Consider the following 19,720-nt stretch of genomic DNA (forward strand, 5'->3'; position numbering starts at 1 on the left):
ACTTAGTGTGAGGGCACCCTGGCACTAGCCAAGGTGCCCCCACATTGTTCAGGGCCAATTCCCCGGACTTTGTGAGTGCGGGGACACCATTACACGCGTGCACTACATATAGGTCACTACCTATATGTAGCTTCACAATGGTAACTCCGAATATGGCCATGTAATATGTCTATGATCATGGAATTGCCCCCTCTATACCATCCTGGCATAGTTGGCACAATCCCATGATCCCAGTGGTCTGTAGCACAGACCCTGGTACTGCCAAACTGCCTTTCCCGGGGTTTCACTGCAGCTGCTGCTGCTGCCAACCCCTCAGACAGGCAACTGCCCTCCTGGGGTCCAGCCAGGCCTGGCCCAGGATGGCAGAACAAAGGACTTCCTCTGAGAGAGGGTGTTACACCCTCTCCCTTTGGAAAATGGTGTGAAGGCAGGGGAGGAGTAGCCTCCCCCAGCCTCTGGAAATGCTTTCATGGGCACATTTGGTGCCCATTTCTGCATAAGCCAGTCTACACCGGTTCAGGGACCCCTTAGCCCTGCTCTGGGGCGAAACTGGACAAAGGAAAGGGGAGTGACCACTCCCCTGACCTGCACCTCCCCTGGGAGGTGTCCAGAGCTCCTCCAGTGTGCTCCAGACCTCTGCCATCTTGGAAACAGAGGTGCTGCTGGCACACTGGACTGCTCTGAGTGGCCAGTGCCATCAGGTGACGTCAGAGACTCCTTCTGGTAGGCTCCTTCAGGTGTTGCTAGCCTATCCTCTCTCCTAGGTAGCCAAACCCTCTTTTCTGGCTATTTAGGGTCTCTGTCTCTTGGGATTCCTTAGATAACGAATGCAAGAGCTCATCCGAGTTCCTCTGCATCTCTCTCTTCACCTTCTGCCAAGGAATTGACTGCTGACCGCGCTGGAAGCCTGCAAAACTGCAACATAGTAGCAAAGACGACTACTGCAACTCTGTAACGCTGATACTGCCGCCTTCTCGACTGTTTTCCTGGTGGTGCATGCTGTGGGGGTAGTCTGCCTCCTCTCTGCACTAGAAGCTCCGAAGAAATCTACTGTGGGTCGACGGAATCGTCCCCCTGCAACCGCAGTCACCAAAGAACTGCATCACCGGTACCTTGGGTCTCCTCTCAGCACGACGAGCGAGGTCCCTTGAATCCAGCAACTGTGTCCAAGTGACCCCCACAGTCCAGTGACTCTTCAGTCCAAGTTTGGTGGAGGTAAGTCCTTGCCTCCCTACGCCAGACTGCATTGCTGGAAACCGCGACTTTTGCAGCTACTCCGGCCCCTGTGCACTTCCTGCGGAAATCCTTTGTGCACAGCCAAGCCTGGGTCCACAGCACTCTAACCTGCATTGCACGACTTTCTAAGTTGGTCTCCGGCGACGTGGGACTCCTTTGTGCGACTTCGGGTGAGCACCGTTTCACGCATCCTCGTAGTGCCTGTTTCTGGCACTTCTCCGGGCGCTACCTGCTGCTGAGAGGGCTCCTTGTCTTGCTCGACGTCCCCTCTGTCCCCTGACGCAATTTGCGACATCCTGGTCCCTCCTGGGCCACAGCAGCATCCAAAAACCCTTACCGCACGATTTGCAGCTAGCAAGGCTTGTTGGCGGTCTTTCGGCGGGAAAACACTTCTGCACGACTCTCCACGGCGTGAGGGATCCGTCCTCCAAAGGGGAAGTCTCTAGCCCTTGTTGTTCTTGCAGAAACCTAAGCTTCTACTGTCCAGTAGCAGCTCCTTTGCACCCACAGCTGGCATTTCCTGGGCATCTGCCCATCTCCGACTTGCTTGTGACTTTTGGACTTGGTCCCCTTGTTCCACAGGTACCCTCGACTGGAAATCCACCGATGTAGCATTGTTGGTTTGTGTCTTTCCTGCAGAATTCCCCTATCACGACTTCTATGTCCTTTGGGGAACTTTAGTGCACTTTGCACTCACTTTTCAGGGTCTTAGGGTGGGCTATTTTTCTAACCCTTACTATTTTCTAATAGTCCCAGCGACCCTCTACAAGGTCACATAGGTTTGGGGTCCATTCGTGGTTCGCATTCCACTTTTGGAGTATATGGTTTGTGTTGCCCCTATCCCTATGTGTCTCCATTGCAACCTATTGTAACTATACATTGTTTGCACTGTTTTCTAATACTATTACTGCATATTTTGGTATTGTGTACATATATCTGTATATGTATATTTGCTATCCACATACTGAGGGTACTCACTGAGATACTTTTGGCATATTGTCATAAAAATAAAGTACCTTTATTTTTAGTATATCTGTGTATTGTGTTTTCTTATGATATTGTGCATATGACACTAAGTGGTACTGTAGGAGCTTCACTCGTCTCCTAGTTCAGCCTAAGCTGCTCTGCTAAGCTACCATTATCTATCAGCCTATGCTGCTAGACACCCTATACACTAATAAGGGATAACTGGGCCTGGTGCAAGGTGCAAGTACCCCTAGGTACTCACTACAAGCCAGTCCAGCCTCCTACAACAGGTAGGTGCTTATGCGGTATAAACAGAGGAGGCGCACAGGTAAGTGCTTATGAGGTAGAAACAGAGGAGGCGCACAGGTAGGTGCTTATGAAATACAAACAGGAGCTGCACAGGTAGGTGCTTATGAGATACAAACAGGAGGTGCACTGGCAGGAGCTTATGGGATATAAACAGAGGAGACACTCACAGAGGTGTGTGCTCCTTTCTGGGTCTGCTTCCATCTGCACTAGGTGGTGTATTGGTGTACAGTGGATTCTATTCCTGCGGTCTCACATGGGCACTTAGTGCATCAGTGTTACCGACCCTCTTACTTGATGGGAACAGAGTCTCCTTTTCCAGTGCCTCTGGGGATACACTTGTCCCTAGCCCCCTACCCCTCTCTTCCTGTAATGCTGGCCCTCCATCCGATCACGCTGGTAGCAGACTTGGTGATGATTTAGAGATTGGCAGACAGGTTATTACCACCCACGCTGTGTTTCTTTTCTCTTCTTTTTCCAGCACCCGTCGCCTATGATCATGAATTGTTCTGAGTCGATTTCCTGTTGGTTCACTCCGATGTTTTCAGTGATGATGCTCTTTACTTTATTGTTTTTTTCTCCACTTTGTTTTCAATGTGCATCATCAGAGAAGAGGACTGGATGCATGTATGAGAGACTTACCTGTGAGCTAGAGAGCCATTATAATGCATTGCAACGCACCCCGTTGAGTCTTCTGTATTCATGCATTACAGTGTGTTTTGGAAATTTTAGCCTTTTTCTATGCTTCTGTACAAACAAAGCATGGTAAACAATGCATGATACTTGTCTCTCTGTCTTTAATCCCTCGGGTGCCCTGGACGAGGTGGTTATGTCCACTGCTGTGGCGCTCAGGCACCAGGGACGTAACCACTTCGTCCAAGTATAGGCCCCCGGGGGAAGTGCTAGCGCTCCCCCCAAGGGCCTCGCAGCCCCCTCCCATGGGCAGGGATGGAGGGGGAATCGCTTCCCCTTCCACCTGAGCTCCCTCCCCCCAGCACGGATCGGAAGAGTAATGCAAAAGCATTTCTCTTTCGCTCACAGGCTTGGGGCGGGAGAGGCAGCAAAGGAAAGGAAAGGCCTTTCCTTTACTTTGATGTCTCTCTGAGCATTTCTGCAGCCCAATCGTGAAGCCATCGGGCTCCAGAAATACCCACTAGACACCAGGGATTGTGTTTGTGTTGTGTTTATGAATAAGGGTGAGCAGCCCCTTTGGCAAGGGCCGCTCGCCAGGGGGCAATTGATTTTTAGGCCTTTTCTGCCCCCCTCAGGGGCAGATCAGACTAATTTACGGGTCAGAACCCACTAGACGCCAGGGATCTGTTTTTTTCTTGTTTCATTTTTTTTGCACATGGAGGAGCAACCACTTAGGCAAGGTTCGCTCCCCTGGGGGAAAAATTATCTTTAGGCAATTTCTGCCCCCCTTGGGGGCAGATCAGTCTATTTTTGTTAGGCCAATCTGCCCCCAAACCACTAGACACCAGGGATTTAATTTTTTATGTCAATTTCAGGCAAGGATCGCTCCCCTGGGGGGCAAAATTATTTTAGGCCATTTCTGCCCTCCTTCGGGGCAGATTGGCCTATTTTTATTAGGCCGTTCTGCCCTCAAGGGAGCCAGAAACCACTAGACACCAGGGATTTTTTTACGCCAATTTCACGCAAGGGGAGCAATCCCTTAGGCAAGCGTCGCTCCCCTAGGGAACTGTAGGAGGCTGGACTGGCTTGTAGTGAGTACCAAGGGGTACTTGCACCTTGCACCAGGCCCAGTTATCCCTTATTAGTGTATAGGGTGTGTAGCAGCTTAGGCTGATAGATAATGGTAGCTTAGCAGAGCAGCTTAGGCTGAACTAGGAGACGTGTGAAGCTACCACAGTACCACTTAGTGTCATATGCACAATATCATAAGAAAACACAATACACAGTTATACTAAAAATAAAGGTACTTTATTTTTATGACAATATGCCAAAGTATCTTAGAGTGTACCCTCAGTGAGAGGACAGGAAATATACACAAGATATATATACACAATAGCAAAAATATGCAGTATAGTCTTAGAAAACAGTGCAAACAATGTATAGTTACAATAGGATGCAATGGGGAAACATAGGGATAGGGGCAACACAAACCATATACTCCAAAAGTGGAATGCGAACCACGAATGGACCCCAAACCTATGTGACCTTGTAGAGGGTCGCTGGGACTATTAGAAAATAGTGAGAGTTAGAAAAATAACCCTCCCCAAGACCCTGAAAAGTGAGTGCAAGGTGGACTAAAGTTCCCCTAAGGACAAAGAAGTCGTGTTAGAGGAATAATGCAGGAAAGACACAAACCAACAATGCAACAACTGTGGATTTCCAATCTAGGGTACCTGTGGAACAAGGGGACCAAGTCCAAAAGTTACAAGCAAGTCGGAGATGGGCAAGTGCCCAGGAAATGCCAGCTGCGGGTGCAAAGAAGCTTCTACTGGACAGAAGAAGCTGAGGTTTCTGCAGGAACGAAAAGGGCTAGAGACTTCCACTTTGGTGGACGGATCCCTCTCGCCGTGGAGAGTCGTGCAGAAGTGTTTTCCCGCCGAGAGAACGCCAACAAGCCTTGCTAGCTGCAAATCGTGCGGTTAGCGTTTTTGGACGCTGCTGTGGCCCTGGAGGGACCAGGAGGTCGCAAATTGGACCAGGAGAGAGAGGGGACGTCGAGCAAGACAAGGAGCCCTCTCAGCAGCAGGTAGCACCCGGAGAAGTGCCAGAAACAGGCACTACGAGGATGCGTGAAACGGTGCTCACCCGAAGTCGCACAAAGGAGTCCCACGTCGCCGGAGACCAACTTAGAAAGTCGTGCAATGCAGGTTAGAGTGCCGTGGACCCAGGCTTGGCTGTGCACGAAGGATTTCCGCCGGAAGTGCACAGGGGCCGGAGTAGCTGCAAAAGTCGCGGTTCCCAGCAATGCAGCCCAGCGAGGTGAGGCAAGGACTTACCTCCACCAAACTTGGACTGAAGAGTCACTGGACTGTGGGGGTCACTTGGACAGAGTCGCTGGATTCGAGGGACCTCGCTCGTCGTGCTGAGAGGAGACCCAAGGGACCGGTAATGCAGCTTTTTGGTGCCTGCGGTTGCAGGGGGAAGATTCCGTCGACCCACGGGAGATTTCATCGGAGCTTCTGGTGCAGAGAGGAGGCAGACTACCCCCACAGCATGCACAAGCAGGAAAACAGTCGAGAAGGCGGCAGGATCAGCGTTACAGAGTTGCAGTAGTCGTCTTTGCTACTATGTTGCAGGTTTGCAGGCTTCCAGCGCGGTCAGCAGTCGATTCCTTGGCAGAAGGTGAAGAGAGAGATGCAGAGGAACTCGGATGAGCTCTTGCATTCGTTATCTAAAGTTTCCCCAGAGACAGAGACCCTAAATAGCCAGAAAAGAGGGTTTGGCTACCTAGGAGAGAGGATAGGCTAGCAACACCTGAAGGAGCCTATCACAAGGAGTTTCTGACGTCACCTGGTGGCACTGGCCACTCAGAGCAGTCCAGTGTGCCAGCAGCACCTCTGTTTCCAAGATGGCAGAGGTCTGGAGCACACTGGAGGAGCTCTGGACACCTCCCAGGGGAGGTGCAGGTCAGGGGAGTGGTCACTCCCCTTTCCTTTGTCCAGTTTCGCGCCAGAGCAGGGCTAAGGGGTCCCCTGAACCGGTGTAGACTGGCTTATGCAGAATTGGGCACCTCTGTGCCCAACAAAGCATTTCCAGAGGCTGGGGGATGCTACTCCTCCCCTGCCTTCACACCATTTTCCAAAGGGAGAGGGTGTAACACCCTCTCTCAGAGGAAGTCCTTTGTTCTGCCATCCTGGGCCAGGCCTGGCTGGACCCCAGGAGGGCAGATGCCTGTCTGAGGGGTTGGCAGCAGCAGCAGCTGCAGTGAAACCCCAGGAAGGGCAGTTTGGCAGTACCAGGGTCTGTGCTACAGACCACTGGGATCATGGGATTGTGCCAACTATGCCAGGATGGCATAGAGGGGGCAATTCCATGATCATAGACATGTTACATGGCCATATTCGGAGTTACCATTGTGAAGCTACATATAGGTAGTGACCTATATGTAGTGCACGCGTGTAATGGTGTCCCCGCACTCACAAAGTTCAGGGAATTGGCTCTGAACAATGTGGGGGCACCTTGGCTAGTGCCAGGGTGCCCTCACACTAAGTAACTTTGCACCTAACCTTTACCAGGTAAAGGTTAGACATATAGGTGACTTATAAGTTACTTAAGTGCAGTGTAAAATGGCTGTGAAATAACGTGGACGTTATTTCACTCAGGCTGCAGTGGCAGGCCTGTGTAAGAATTGTCAGAGCTCCCTATGGGTGGCAAAAGAAATGCTGCAGCCCATAGGGATCTCCTGGAACCCCAATACCCTGGGTACCTCAGTACCATATACTAGGGAATTATAAGGGTGTTCCAGTAAGCCAATGTAAATTGGTAAAATTGGTCACTAGCCTGTTAGTGACAATTTGAAAGTAATGAGAGAGCATAACCACTGAGGTTCTGATTAGCAGAGCCTCAGTGAGACAGTTAGGCACTACACAGGGAACACATACATATAGGCCACAAACTTATGAGCACTGGGGTCCTGACTAGCAGGGTCCCAGTGACACATAACAAACATACTGAAAACATAGGGTTTATACTATGAGCACTGGGCCCTGGCTAGCAGGATCCCAGTGAGACAGTGAAAACACCCTGACATACACTCACAAACAGGCCAAATGTGGGGGTAACAAGGCTAGAAAGAGGCTACTTTCTCACACAACCCCCCCCCCCCAAACGAAGGACAATAAGGCTAACCTTGGCCAGTTGAGACTTTATTGTCTAAGTGGTGATAAGTAGAGAGTAGCTCTGCAATAGACTGGTTACTCCCTTTATCATCCACTATATGGTTACTTCCCTGTGGGGATGTAAACCACCCTGTTTGAAGTTTTTTAGCTAAGCAACAATGTGAAGATGTATTTTCAGAGTTTCTATCAGTAGGTTTTAGTTTAGAGCAGTGGGAATTATCCACTGAACCTATTTGTAATGATGGAAATGCCAGACAGGGAAGCTGTCTCAGTAAAGCCATAGCTGTGCAAAAACTTTGTCCATATGGCTGGAAGAGAGAACAGGGATGCTGTTTCTCTTGAGTTGGAGCAGGGCTGGGATGCTGTCCTATCAACTCCACACTAGGGCAGGGATGCTGTCCTAAGTGTTGTGAGGCAGTGCAGAGTTTCTGCACTAAAGTTTCTCTGGGAGGGTTGGAGGGATGCTCCATGTTAACTAAAAGGGTGCTCTTTCTGTCACCAATGTTAGTTATCCCACAGAGAGGTACTTCTACCTCAGGGAGTACAGTTTTGCTAACTGATGATTCCCTTGGAACAGGTGCCACCCCAGGAGAGGTTTCTCCCACCACAGGAATGGTATCCTGAATGGTAGGGTGGTTAGGGGATACTGTGATCCCCCTTTTACCTGTTGTTGGAGAGGGATCCTGAGTTTTCAGGCCTTCTCTCGTTTGCTTTTTCATTTCTGTAGAAATGAGAGGGAACAATTCCTCTGGGATGCCCAGCATGGCTGCATGGGCATAAAACTCTACATCAGCCCAACCTGAGGCCTCTAGGTCATTACCTAAGAGACAGTCTACAGGTAAGCTAGGTGATACCACCACCTGCTTAGGGCCAGTAACTCCACCCCAACTAAACTGAATTATAGCTAAGGGAAGAAACTTAGTGGAGTTATGGACATCAATAATCTTATACTGTTGTCCAATGATGTGTTGATCAGGGTGCACTAGGTTTTCAGTCACCAAAGTGATACTGGCACCAGTGTCCCTGTAGGCCAAGGCCTCAACACCATTTATTGAAACTGTCTGCCTGTACTTATCCATTGTAAGGGGACAAGCAGCCAGTGTGGCAAGGCCAATGCCACTAGGTGAGACAGAAACTGTCTTGGGACTGACTACCCCAGTTTCTATGATGGACCCATAAGTGAACCCAACTACACCCTTAACTTGACTGTTGCCAGCAGTCCCACCACTAGTACCACTACTGCTAGGGGCACTAGAGCTTGATGTATTAGTGGTGGTAGGCTCAGGGGGTTTACCTGGACAGGACTTATCCCCTGGCCTATGGCCTCTGTTTTTACACACAAAGCACCAAGGCTTTTTAATGTGTGCAGGTTGGGAAGAAGAGGAAGAATTTGTTTTATCCCCACCCTCTGAAGAGTGTTTAAGATTTGAAGTGGGATCTTTGGTTTTACCCTTATCCCCATGCTTATCTTGAGATTTTTCACCATCTTTCTTCTTATTGCCATCTTTGTCACCCCCTGTATGAACTTTTCTGTTCACCCTTGTTCTGACCCATTTGTCTGCCTTCTTTCCCAATTCTTGGGGAGAGGTCAGATCAGAGTCTACCAGGTACTGGTGCAACAAATCAGACACACAATTATTAAGTATATGCTCTCTCAGGATTGTGTTATACAGGCTTTCATAATCAGTAACTTTACTGCCATGTAACCACCCCTCCAAGGCCTTCACTGAATAGTCAATGAAATCAACCCAGTCTTGTGAAGACTCCTTTTTGGTCTCTCTGAACTTTATCCTGTACTGTTCAGTGGTTAAGCCATAACCATCCAGGAGTGCATTCTTAAGAACTGTAAAATTATTGGCATCACTTTCTTTCACAGTAAGGAGCCTATCCCTACCTTTTCCACTAAATGATAGCCATAGGATAGCAGCCCACTGCCTTTGAGGGACATCCTGTACAACACAGGCCCTCTCAAGTGCAGCAAACCACTTGTTAATGTCATCCCCCTCCTTATAAGGGGGAACTATCTTGTGCAGATTCCTGGAATCATGCTCTTTTGCAGGATGACTATGGGGAATACTGCTGCTGCCACCATGGGTTTCTAAACCCAACTTCTGTCTTTCCTTCTCTAATTCTAAAGACTGTCTATCCAAATCCAGCTGTTGCTTTTTAAGCTTCAGTCTGGTTTGTTCCACCCTCAACTTATTGAGTTCCCTCTCTAACAATCTGTCATCAGGGTTGGTGGGAAGGACATTTCTAGATACAGAGGTATGATGGGAATGAACCGAAGGAGACCTGTCCCTTACAGAGGGCACCCTAACAGCTTGGCTGACAGTGTAATGTGAGAGCACATCATCTGGATGATGTGACTCCACCTCAGTACCAACTATGCTAGACTGTCTTGTAATGGGAAGGCTAAGAAGTTTCTTTCCTGAACCTTTTCCTGGGGGAGTCCCTGGATCAGATTGAGAACCATTAGCTACTTTTTCAACAGATGGGGCACTTTTAGCCTTATCTTGTTCTCTAAGCATGTTAAGTAACAATTCCAAGGAAGGATTCTTCCCTACACTCAAACCTCTCTCTATACAGAGACTCCTTGCTCCTTTCCAGCTAAGGTGGTCATATGCAATCTTAGACAGGTCAACATTTTGGCCTGTGCCAGACATTTTTAGAGAGAGTTAAAGTGATAGAAAAAGAGAAAAAAGTTTGTCAGAGCTTTTAGAAAGACAGAGAAAAAAACTTTTAAAACTTTTTAGAACTTTTTAGAAAGTTAGAAGTACTTTTCAGCACTTAGAAAAGAGTGAAAAGAGGAAATGCAAAACTTTTTGGCAATGTGTATATACACTGAACTTGTTTTGTATATTTTTCTCTTATGAAAAGTACAATGACAAGAGTGGTAAGTAGTCTCAAAGCACTTATCCCACCGCTGCACAACCAATGTAGGAGGCTGGACTGGCTTGTAGTGAGTACCAAGGGGTACTTGCACCTTGCACCAGGCCCAGTTATCCCTTATTAGTGTATAGGGTGTCTAGCAGCTTAGGCTGATAGATAATGGTAGCTTAGCAGAGCAGCTTAGGCTGAACTAGGAGACGTGTGAAGCTACCACAGTACCACTTAGTGTCATATGCACCATATCATAAGAAAACACAATACACAGTTATACTAAAAATAAAGGTACTTTATTTTTATGACAATATGCCAAAGTATCTTAGAGTGTACCCTCAGTGAGAGGACAGGAAATATACACAAGATATATATACACAATAGCAAAAATATGCAGTATAGTCTTAGAAAACAGTGCAAACAATGTATAGTTACAATAGGATGCAATGGGGAAACATAGGGATAGGGGCAACACAAACCATATACTCCAAAAGTGGAATGCGAACCACGAATGGACCCCAAACCTATGTGACCTTGTAGAGGGTCGCTGGGACTATTAGAAAATAGTGAGAGTTAGAAAAATAACCCTCCCCAAGACCCTGAAAAGTGAGTGCAAAGTGCACTAAAGTTCCCCTTAGGACAAAGAAGTCGTGTTAGAGGAATAATGCAGGAAAGACACAAACCAACAATGCAACAACTGTGGATTTCCAATCTAGGATACCTGTGGAACAAGGGGACCAAGTCCAAAATTCACAAGCAAGTCGGAGATGGGCAAATGCCCAGGAAATGCCAGCTGCGGGTGCAAAGAAGCTTCTACTGGAGAGAAGAAGCTGAGGTTTCTGCAGGAACGAAAAGGGCTAGAGACTTCCCCTTTGGTGGACGGATCCCTCTCGCTGTGGAGAGTCGTGCAGAAGTGTTTTCCCGCCGAGAGAACGCCAACAAGCCTTGCTAGCTGCAAATCGTGCGGTTAGCGTTTTTGGACGCTGCTGTGGCCCTGGAGGGACCAGGAGGTCGCAAATTGGACCAGGAGAGAGAGGGGACGTCGAGCAAGACAAGGAGCCCTCTCAGCAGCAGGTAGCACTCGGAGAAGTGCCAGAAACAGGCACTACGAGGATGCGTGAAACGGTGCTCACTCGAAGTCGCACAAAGGAGTCCCACGTCGCCGGAGACCAACTTAGAAAGTCGTGCAAGGCAGGTTAGAGTGCCGTGGACCCAGGCTTGGCTGTGCACGAAGGATTTCCGCCGGAAGTGCACAGGGGCCGGAGTAGCTGCAAAAGTCGCGGTTCCCAGCAATGCAGCCCAGCGAGGTGAGGCAAGGACTTACCTCCACCAAACTTGGACTGAAGAGTCACTGGACTGTGGGGGTCACTTGGACAGAGTCGCTGGATTCGAGGGACCTCGCTCGTCGTGCTGAGAGGAGACCCAAGGGACCGGTAATGCAGCTTTTTGGTGCCTGCGGTTGCAGGGGGAAGATTCCGTCGACCCACGGGAGATTTCTTCGGAGCTTCTGGTGCAGAGAGGAGGCAGACTACCCCCACAGCATGCACAAGAAGGAAAACAGTCGAGAAGGCGGCAGGATCAGCGTTACAGAGTTGCAGTAGTCGTCTTTGCTACTATGTTGCAGGTTTGCAGGCTTCCAGCGCGGTCAGCAGTCGATTCCTTGGCAGAAGGTGAAGAGAGAGATGCAGAGGAACTCGGATGAGCTCTTGCATTCGTTATCTAAAGTTTCCCCAGAGACAGAGACCCTAAATAGCCAGAAAAGAGGGTTTGGCTACCTAGGAGAGAGGATAGGCTAGCAACACCTGAAGGAGCCTATCACAAGGATTCTCTGACGTCACCTGGTGGCACTGGCCACTCAGAGCAGTCCAGTGTGCCAGCAGCACCTCTGTTTCCAAGATGGCAGAGGTCTGGAGCACACTGGAGGAGCTCTGGACACCTCCCAGGGGAGGTGAAGGTCAGGGGAGTGGTCACTCCCCTTTCCTTTGTCCAGTTACGCGCCAGAGCAGGGCTAAGGGGTCCCTGAACCGGTGTAGACTGGCTTATGCAAAATTTGGCACCTCTGTGCCCAACAAAGCATTTCCAGAGGCTGGGGGAGGCTACTCCTCCCCTGCCTTCACACCATTTTCCAAAGGGAGAGGGTGTAACACCCTCTCTCAGAGGAAGTCCTTTGTTCTGCCATCCTGGGCCAGGCCTGGCTGGACCCCAGGAGGGCAGATGCCTGTCTGAGGGGTTGGCAGCAGCAGCAGCTGCAGTGAAACCCCAGGAAGGGCAGTTTGGCAGTACCAGGGTCTGTGCTACAGACCACTGGGATCATGGAATTGTGCCAACTATGCCAGGATGGCATAGAGGGGGCAATTCCATGATCATAGACATGTTACATGGCCATATTCGGGGTTACCATTGTGAAGCTACATATAGGTAGTGACCTATATGTAGTGCACGCGTGTAATGGTGTCCCCGCACTCACAAAGTTCAGGGAATTGGCTCTGAACAATGTGGGGGCACCTTGGCTAGTGCCAGGGTGCCCTCACACTAAGTAACTTTGCACCTAACCTTTACCAGGTAAAGGTTAGACATATAGGTGACTTATAAGTTACTTAAGTGCAGTGTAAAATGGCTGTGAAATAACGTGGACGTTATTTCACTCAGGCTGCAGTGGCAGGCCTGTGTAAGAATTGTCAGAGCTCCCTATGGGTGGCAAAAGAAATGCTGCAGCCCATAGGGATCTCCTGGAACCCCAATACCCTGGGTACCTCAGTACCATATACTAGGGAATTATAAGGGTGTTCCAGTAAGCCAATGTAAATTGGTAAAATTGGTCACTAGCCTGTTAGTGACAATTTGAAAGTAATGAGAGAGCATAACCACTGAGGTTCTGATTAGCAGAGCCTCAGTGAGACAGTTAGGCACTACACAGGGAACACATACATATAGGCCACAAACTTATGAGCACTGGGGTCCTGACTAGCAGGGTCCCAGTGACACATAACAAACATACTGAAAACATAGGGTTTTTACTATGAGCACTGGGCCCTGGCTAGCAGGATCCCAGTGAGACAGTGAAAACACCCTGACATACACTCACAAACAGGCCAAATGTGGGGGTAACAAGGCTAGAAAGAGGCTACTTTCTCACAGGAACAAATTTACTTTTAGCCATTTCTGCCCCCCTTGGCGGCAGAGCAGCCTATTTCTATTAGGCCGATCTGCCCCCAGGGGGGCAGAAACCACTTGGGCGCCAGGGACTGGTGTGTGTGTGTGTATGTGTATGTGTTTTGTTGGGGGGGCAGTCCCTTGGGCAAGGGTTGCTCCCCATGGAGGCACATTACTGTTGCCCATTACTGCCCCCCCCCCCCCCTGGGGGCAGATCAGCCTATTTATGTAAGGCTCATCTGCCCCCAAGGGGGGCAGAAAGCCCACCAGAGACCAGGAAAGATTTGTTTTCAAAACAAAAGGGTGGGCAAAGTTGTTCTGCCCACTGGTGTGTAGAGGGGGTAAACACCCCCGATCCACTTCCCGTGGGACAGAACGTCTTCTAGATGCCAGTGAATAAAAAAATAAAAATAGTGGGGTGGTGGCTTTCAACGAGTATGAGCATGGTAACGCCCCCACCACAACTGAAGGGGGTAACAGTCTTTCAGCTCCCTCCCCCCACATTAAAACATCTTATCCCACGGCAAGCAAGAAGATGTTTGATTATTTTGGGTTTTGGTTTTACATTTGGGCCATGAGAACTTGTCTAACTCTCAAAATTGTCCCACTTGGAATGGTGAGTGCTGCACTTTTTGGACTTTGGGATGATGCCATTTAGAAAAATCTATGAGGGTATATCAGTGGCACACAAGGGTGGCACACAAGGGTGACATTTCAGGCGAAGTTCACTTCTTGACAGTGGGTTGGGTCTTGGAATCTGCTTCAGCTGGATGTCTGGATGGATATCCACGTTTGCGGGGGTTCCTCAACTACAGTGCGAGGGGTGTCTGATGCTTGTGATTCCCCTGGCAAGGCCTCCATTCCACTGCCTATGCCCCTGGCACAGTGTGCCCACTCCCAGTGGTAACAGGCCCTTCATTGTCAGGGATGGTAGGATTCATCTCAGGGCCCTGTACTGTGAGGCACACTATTGATTGAACTTGCCTTGGAACACAGGTTGGCGGGTGACTGGTTTCTTGTGATGTGGTAGCACCAGGGGTGGGTGGTGTTGATGTGGGCAGGGTGGAGTCGCTGACTGACCAGGTGTCCCAGATGGACCAGATTGTTGGTCGTTGTCCAGACATCCAGGCATGTTGTCCTCACTAGGGCCTCCTTCCTGAGGGGGACTGGCAGTGTTTGGTACCCTCTCCATGGTGGCAGTGGCTGGGTTGAGACACAGGGTTCAGCTTGGCATGGGTGCTAGGTTAGCTCATAATGCGATACATGACAGTGGCTCTACATGATTCCCTGCAATGACACTGACAGATGCTGCTCAGCACATCTTTATTGTACATACTACTCAGTGACTTGATTGCCATACTCCTTGTTGGTAGACGTAATACAGGTTTAGAACAGACTGCACAGCAGATGAGTTGTGTTATACTCTGATAATTGACATGACTGTCCACCTCTGTCACCTAGTGATTTGTGAGGCTTGCTAGCAGTCAACATTTATAGCTGGATAATACACAATTGTGTACTAGTGGGTACATACTATGTGAGTATGCAAGGATTAGAGTCCTGTATCTGGATGTTGTGCATGTGCGTCGACTCAGCCATCTTACATTCAAAACAATGTTCTGTCTATTTCAGATTTGGGCTCTTTGATCTGCGCCCACGGGGAATGGTCATTCAGCTGTAGCTGTATGTTGTTCTGTGCGCTATTGTGAGTGTGCATTTCATTTCTGTCGCTGCCATGTACAGGTTGTCACTAGGTCAATGTAAATGGGGTAGCTAGTACTTTAGTCGGAGTGAGGCCCTTTGCCTTTCATGGTTTCAGCCCCCGTTAGGCAGGTTATTAGACTAATAGTACCAAACTCCTTATGCCCAGTATGTAAAGACTTCTTGTCCTGTAACAGGGACTAATATGTCCCAGTTACTCACAGCCCAGTACGCATGAACTCCTGGACTTACACACACTGCACTACGCATTCCACTATTCTCACAGGATGACTTGAAGGATGCATGGTCGAGGCCTACCATACAGCGTGCAGCTGTGCGGTATGCCAATGACATCTTGGGGATTTTCAGAAAGTTGACCTGGGGATGCATTCTCCGGTCACTTGCCATTGCCTTTGTAGTTTGTAACTCACATTTTCTTGCTTCCTATTTGCTGGCTTTATTTGCGTTAGGTTGACCAGGTTCCGCTTGACCCACCGATGAGAAACCTGTGTTCACTGAACAGTTCCATAAACTTGTTTTCTGTCAACAGGTCTTTAAATCGTGGTTTTATCTGTCACGTTTGCTGGGCATTCAAAGATCGAGATCAAATGTCAAGCTGCTTTTTTGTGGAATCCTGCTTATTTTTTTTGCTTTCTGCTGACTTCAAAGTGACAACCTTTATATAAAACAGCCTTTCTCCATGGCGCCTGCTTGTGCCCTTTTTTAATTTTATTTTATACATAGCCGTGTCAAAAGTTATCTTGTTCTTCATCTGCACAAAACATTGGCACATTTTTTTTGCAAAATTTTTATTCTTTGAGTCCATTTAATTTGCGAAACTGCCTTTTAAGGAACAGAGTACAATACTGCATTTCAGTCTGAGCGTCAGCCTCAAATACGGTGATCTTGGGCAATTTACACAGATTATGGCCCATTCACTGTCAAGCACAGGATAAGATCTTTTCACAGAAAAAAGAAAACCACATTGTAACACAATTTAACAATGCTAGGTTTCCACTTTGATGTGTAAAGCATATGTTTTATTTATAACATCTGTGGAAACTCGTTTTGGAGAGTTGGACAAGTTTAAAGGCATCATTTTTTATGATAGTTTTTGTGTTTGTTCACCTACAAAATAATTATGTATTCCGGCTGCAACTGTGCCTTTTCCGGAAAACATACATTACTGAATATAAACGATTTCCTCATGTTACCTTGCAGGCACTAGGGCCATTATGTGAATGGTGCAGCAGGTGCATTGGCACAGGGGCCAAAAGCTCTAGGAAACCCACGAGCACCAATTATTGCTATACGTTGCCATTGAACAAGCAGTCCCAAGCACAGTTACCTTGCAGGCACTAGGACCATGATTTGACAGATACCTCATCGAATACGTCAATGACCACCAGCTTCTCAACATCACTCAGCCTCGTTTCAGACCAAACCACAGCATGGAAACTGCCTACATCGCCGCCATGGATGACATCTACATGACTCTGGACAGAAGAGACATGGGGGGTCATTCTGACCTTGGCGGTCCATGACCGCCATGGCGGAGTGCGGCGGAAGCACCGCCAACAGGCTGGCGGTGCTTCCTGGGCCATTCTGACCGCGGCGGTAAAGCCGCGGTCGGAAAAGGGGAGGCGGCGGTTTCCCGCCGGTTTCCCGCTGGCCCAGGGAACCCGCCATGGCGGCGCTGCTTGCGGCACCGCCATGGGGATTCCGACCCCCTTCCCCCCAGCCTGTTTCTGGCGGTGTCCACCGCCAGACCCAGGATGGCGGGAACGGGTGCCGTGGGGCCCCTGGGGGCCCCTGCACTGCCCATGTCACTGGCATGGGCAGTGCAGGGGCCCCCTAACAGGGCCCCACAAAGATTTTCACTGTCTGCTTAGCAGACAGTGAAAATCGCGACGGGTGCCACTGCACCCGTCGCACCCCTTCAACTCCACCGGCTCCATTCCGAGCCGGCTTGATTGTTGAAGGGGCTGTCCCGCTGGGCCGGCCGGCGGTCTTCAGGCGGTCGCCCGCCGGCCCAGCGTGAAAGCCGGAATGACCGCCATGGTCTTTTGACCGCGGTGCGGTCTTTCGGCGGGAACCGCTTGGCGGGCGGCGACTGCCGACCGCCGCGGTCAGAATGACCGCCATGGTGTCCTCATCCTCCTGATCCTCTTTGCAGAGTTTGAGACAGTCTCCCACCCCATCCTCATTCAACACTGAAGCAAGATCAGAATTCAAGGAGACACACTCCAATGGGTGTACTCTTTCCTGACTGGAAGAACCAAGTCAGTCAGCCTGACACTGTACACTTTAGATGCATGTGACCTCATTTTGGGAGTTCGCAAGGATCCCTCTATCATCCGCCCTCACAACATCAATGTCCTCTCCTACACAGACCACATGTAACTCATTCTGACTCTCATGGTCAAGACGGCCAGTATTCGGATCAAGTTAAATTCCGGCATGACTGAAATTTCCCAGCAGATGAAACCCAACTGTCTCAAACTAAATACTGATAAGATTGAAACTGATCTTCGGTAAGAGCACTACACCATGGGACTCCACCTGGTGGCCACCTGAGATAGAGCCAACATCCACTTCTGTGTGGTCACTCATGCGGGTAGAGGTCTCTGGAACTCACATATAAATAATCTTGTGAGTCTCACTGGGCGTATTGTTGCCCAATACACACCATCTCTGAGGAAGAGGTGGTAGGTGTGTGGGTTGCAATCTGCCTGATTTCCTTCCTCAGAATTTTGGGGTTGGTGAAGCCTGCACTCAGCGCCACTTTTCTTACACCCCTTAGTGCCCTCCTAAAGCACCATGGCGGTAGTTAGGGGACTAGCGTCATAATGTTTTATGCTAGTCCGGCGCTTTGCAAGGTTAGCGTAAACAATTCTGAAGCTAATCCTGCAAAGCACCCAGAGGCCCATTGTAACCAATGGAGCCTTCTTTTAACGCCAGCTCTGAGAAGGCATTAAAAGTGCTAACAAAAATGGCACAAGGAAATCTCTTAGATCCCTAACAGGGGAACGCCCCCTTTGTATACATTATGCCTGGCGCAGGCGTAATGTAACACAAAGAGTTACAAAGTGGTACGATGCATGCATTGCACCACTTTGTAAATATGGCACCGCGTTTTTTAGCCTTCTAACACCACATTAGCGTAAAAAAATGACGCTAATGTGGTGTTGGAATGGCGCTAGGGGCTCTTAAATATGTCCCTTAGTATTTCTACATCTGGACTGTAGGAAAGTACCCTCGTTCTTGGCATGGTTACCCCCAATTTCTGCCTGTGGTAGTGTGTTTCACTGTGTTCACTGGGATCCTGCTAACCAGGACCCCATTAATTATGCTCTCTGCCTTTAAACTTCGTTACTTGAACCACATACACCCCACATTTGGCATACAGGTGCAACCCATGGGGAGCCCATGTAAAATGTAACTGCAGGCCTGCCATTGCAGCCTGCATGAAAAGGCATGTGCACCTTTTCCCTACAGGTCATTGCACCAGGTCACTGTAAGTCACCCTTATGGTAGGCCCTCCTAGCCCAGACGACAGGGTGCAGGTATCTGTGTGTGAGGGCACCTCTGCCAGGTTACTATCTATGTCCAGCTACATAATAGTAACTCCGAACCAAGGCATGTTTGGTATCAAACATGTTGGAATCGTACCCCAATACTGTTGCCAGTATTGGAAGTATGATTCCATGTACTCTGGGGGCTCCTTAGAGGACCCCCAGCATTGCTCCTACCAGTCTTTTGGGGTTTTCCGGCAGCCCAAGCTGCTGCCACCCCTCAGATGGGTTTCTGCCCTCCTGCTGCTTGAACAGCTCAAGCCCAGGAAGGCAGAACAAAGGGTTTCCTTTGGGAGAGGGGGGTAACACCCTATCCCTTCGGAAACAGGTGCTACATGGCTTGGGAGGGGTAGCCTCCCCAAGCCACTGGTATGCTTTGAAAGTGACATTTGGTGCCCTCCTTGCATAAACCAGTCTACACTGGTTCAGGGACTCCCAGTCCTTGCTCTGGCGTGATCCTGGACAAGGGAAAGGGGAGTGGTCACTCCCCTAATCATCACAACCCCAGGGGTGGTGCCCAGAGCTCCTAAAGAGGATCCCTTGATTCTGCCATCTTGAATCCAAGATGGGCAGAGGTCTTTGGAAGCATCTGAGAGGCCAAGTCAGACAGGTGATGTCAGAACCCCCTCCTGATAGGTGGTCACCTGGCTAGGTGACCAATCCCCTTTTCAGGGCTATTTATGGCTATTTAGGGTCTTCCTCTGGGGTGGGTCCTCAGATTCGGCTTGCAATATTCCAGCAGGACTCCTCAGCAACCTCTACTTCGCCTTCTAGCCACTGGAACTGTGACTGAACCCTCCAGGAACCGACAATCTGCATTCACGACCAAGACTCTGCTTGAAACATTGTATACTTCTAGCTTCTCCAACATTTCCCCAGGTGTGCATCCTCAGAGGACGGCAAGTCTTCAGTCTGCATGAGAAGGAAGAAGGAATCTCCCTTTGAGTGAAGGAGTCACTTCCCTTCATCAGCAGGCACCAATTGCAAGGACTACCGGCTACGTGGATCCCCTCTATCCCGAGCTGCGTGGATCCTGCATCACGGTTGGTGATCTGATGTAGTCCTTTTGGTCCTCTCTGCCAGCTGTCCAAC

At 49.4% G+C, this 19,720-nt stretch overlaps 1 pseudogene; it reads right to left on the minus strand.

The window, feature by feature from the left end:
* Positions 1–19,720, minus strand: part of LOC138287298 (zinc finger protein 271-like) — a 160,742-nt pseudogene that overhangs the window by 14,011 nt on the left and 127,011 nt on the right.

Source organism: Pleurodeles waltl, chromosome 4_1, assembly GCF_031143425.1.
Source record: "Pleurodeles waltl isolate 20211129_DDA chromosome 4_1, aPleWal1.hap1.20221129, whole genome shotgun sequence".
In the NCBI taxonomy this organism is placed as follows: domain Eukaryota; kingdom Metazoa; phylum Chordata; class Amphibia; order Caudata; family Salamandridae; genus Pleurodeles; species Pleurodeles waltl.